Source organism: Lygodium microphyllum, chromosome 30 (genome assembly GCF_053477565.2).
Source record: "Lygodium microphyllum isolate KBCC chromosome 30, Lygodium_microphyllum_v1.1.10, whole genome shotgun sequence".
Taxonomy (NCBI): Eukaryota; Viridiplantae; Streptophyta; class Polypodiopsida; order Schizaeales; family Lygodiaceae; genus Lygodium; species Lygodium microphyllum.
Window position 1 is genome coordinate 116,535,315 of NC_141164.1, and position 3,787 is coordinate 116,539,101.

A 3,787-nucleotide genomic window follows, 5' to 3' on the forward strand; every position below is an offset into this window, starting at 1 on the left:
TGCATTTTTTTCATTGTAAAATAGTTATTATGCCTAACATTGTGCTTACCTTTGTGTTTTTTCCATTTCAAGAGCCTCTATATGAGAAGATTGTGTGCTCAAATGGTAGAGTGGCACTGCAGTGTCATGCTTGTCTTGTCTGTCCAAGGAGACATGTGAATGAGTTCAAAAGATTAAGGATGATACAACACTTGAAGAAAGAGCATGGCTTGGATGTAGACATTCCTCTACATAAGTTTGGTCGTCCTAGTATAGATGACATTGTCCATGCCAATGTCATAGAGTACTCTACGGATACCTTTATCTGGCAGATTCAGAAGTGCTTTTTCCAAAAGGAGAGAAAGTTTTAAATGGAAAGGAAAGTTTGACTTTACTACCCTCAAGAGGGCTGAATTTTCATGGGACTTGATCCCTCAAGATAAGATGACTTCTATGGATATGGCTAGCTATATTTCACAATTTCTGAAGAAAGCCATGAGCAAATACATGGCTAAAAAGTCCATCAAGTTGAAAAGAATTGAAGACCGAATAAATGAGGGATACGAGAAGCATGTAAGCCATATTTCTTATTTTAATTATTTTCTTCATCTTGTATTTATACACACACACACACACACACACACACACACACACACACACACAACGAGTTTGTTTTATTCAATGCTTCTCAATATAGGCACGGAAAAAGGTACCTCATGGAGACCCAGAACTTGCAACTGGGGGTGTTGCTAGGGGTGTTGACAATTATGAAGATGGTGATGATGGTGCCATCAATGATGATGATATAGCTAGACCTCATGTCAGAGATCTTACTAGTGATGGATATGCACATGATGGAGACTATGAACCAAAATGGGCTCCTCAAGAACCTAGTCTCACATCAACTGAGGACTACATTATTCCACAATTTCAAAGTGCTTCGTCGACCTTCCTATCAACATTCAAAGGTTGAATCTTGAGTCGCAATCCCCATTGCCCCCACTGGTGAGTCTTGAGGTGGTTTTAATATTGTAGTTCTTTCCTAATCATAGCTCATTTTATCTATTGACAGCTGTGTATTGATTTATGTGTAGTAGAGATAGCGTGCCCCTCGACAGAGGGGATTGAGATCCAAAGGTCCATGTGCTAGGATGACATGCCCACTATTGGTATCTCTTCAGCGTCATCATCTGAGGAGGCTGTATGTGCATATACATTTGTGATCTCCAATGGCACTATTTAGCCACAATGCATAAGAGGGAGTCCCTTGCGAACGAGGGGCCGGATGGCTCGTTGAAGATTTAGGGTTGATGGTATCTATTTTTTATCTTTTATGTAATATTGTGTGATTCGTAGTGTTCTTAGTACCATGGTTTTGTGTACAGGCTAGAGACAAGTGTAGATATTGAGTTCAAATCCTTGAGATCATCCCTTGCGGATGAGGTTGATACTACATTGATAGAGTCCATTGTTGGCTCAGAGGCATCCACTTGGACTCTCAATATATTTTATTTATAAGTATTTTTTTTGCATATCATAGTACATTGTTATGTATGCATTTGGGTTTGTTGGTTTGGTAATCGAAGCTTCTTTTCCAAGTGGATGGAACACACCTTATCATCTAAGATTCTTGAGAGGGTGTGCTTCATTGATAGCTTATGGTACTCTGTTGTGAGTGGAGTACATCCAAAATCATGAATGTTGCTAAATATATTTTCTGATGTGGATGCATCAAGATTTATGTTTGTTTTTTTGCTAGTTATCTTGAGGTAAACATTTGCATAGTTAAATTAGGTTTTTATCAGTACCATTGTTATTGGCTTTGATTTCAAGATATGCTAACCATGGCTTTGATTTGGAGGTTGAAAGTTTCTTCAAACAGATGTAGTTGGAAGGAATCTTAGTTGATGCGATTACATTTGTTCTCTACTTGAAATCTCATGGTATTATAGAACCCTTAGAAACTGGCCAAGTAATACATGTGGAACTAACTAAGAGAGGACTGGAAAAAGAACAACTTGTTGGCAAACGCGGGCTGGTTGGAGAGTGGATGTCTATCTGAAATGTGGCACACTAGCAGAATCATGGTAGGCTTTTGACAAACTGCAAGTTCGAGATGTGCTCTTGTGGAATGCCATCATTGCAGGATATATTGAACAAGGGAATGATACATAAGCTTGTATGGTTGATTTGCTTGATAGATCAGGGCATGCCCTCCATGCCTATAAGATTTATGGGGAAGTGGAAGTGGGTAAAACATGCTTTCAGCAGAGCTCGTGGAGACAAATCAAGAAGATGCTTTTGCATACTTGCTAATGACAAACATGTATGCATGTGCTTGCAAGTGGCTAGATGCAAATAGAGTAGGGGAGATGAGGTCATATGTAGGTGCCAAAAAAAAGTAGGTAATGTGTCTCTTGAGGTGGATGGCAGTTTGCCAGTATTTGTTTTGGGTATCCAACAAAGCAAGGAGATAACCCAAATCCTATGCCTTGTAAGCTCTTCCACAAGGCATGAAGGTTATGTGCCAAATTTAGATATCATTGCAAAGTGCTCACTTGATGAAAAAGGATTGCATTTTGATTATACGCACCATTAATGTAATGTGCAGTAAGTTAGAACTGCCATGAATGTAGTATCGCCCTTCTTAGCAAAGTTTCACTCTATCTATCATTGAAAGCCCTAAACACTTACGTTGGATGCTTGAATAGCATTAAAAGAGGGATCTAACCCTAATACTGAATATGCTAATTGCTGCTCTCGGGAAGATTTTGCAGCACCACTCTGCAGTGATGAGTTATTAACGTATGAAAGATTAGGGCTCACTAGCCCCCACAAGAGACTACCCTAACCATAATTATAGCAATTTGACCAAGTCAAAATTATAGCAATGGAATACAAACTATTAACGAGATGATTTGCATAAAAGCAGAATCATTAATAACATGTTGCATATAGGTTCTGATCACCAAACTTAGAAGAAATTGCCTAGACAGCATGAACAAGAATAGATTAAGCACATCAAATTAGTACAAATTTTGCCTTTTTGTTAAGATGATATTCATGGCTATACATTATCTATCAATAGCAGTCAGTATTTGGATGCAGTAATGTTTTCCAACGCATGGCCATTTGGAAAAGACGAAGTAAGGTGTTGCTCATCATCTAGACCTAGTCCCATGGCAGAAGAGGTGATTATGCATGGGAAGGTGTAGTCAACATTGACTAATTTCACAACCCTCCCAATGAGTTGAGCATGGGAACAATCATGGGTGTGCCTTCAGGATAGTGGAAGTAAGGCATGGCATGTGTGGCAAGCCAATGTAACTGAAGGGTCCAACAACAATGTCTTGCTGCAACAGTGAGGGCAATAAATACAATGCCTATTTGGAAACCACACACGACTTCTCCCTCTTTGGTGCTTGCATCTCAAAACACTGCTCAGATGTGCATGCTTGCTAGGTTGGCATAATGTGTCGTTGATATCTTGTGCACTTGTATTTATTGCTTTCTTTCCATGCCCTAGTCTTGTTTGGGTGACATTTGCATGTACTTGCCCTATGCCCCCTCTAATGGGCATGTCAATTTCTTTTGGAGCCGTTTGATTCAAAAGATTATCTCTTGATACTTGCAGTTGTCGAACGGTTGCCTCCTTCATTTCTCTTGTACATGTTGGAAGGCCATCTTCAATCTTTCTAAGTATCCTATTCGATTCGGCAATGCAAGTACTTATGTCCCCATCAAAACAATCCTCTTGACATGGATCAATTGGATCATCACACTCCAACATAACATTGTCCTTTTGCAT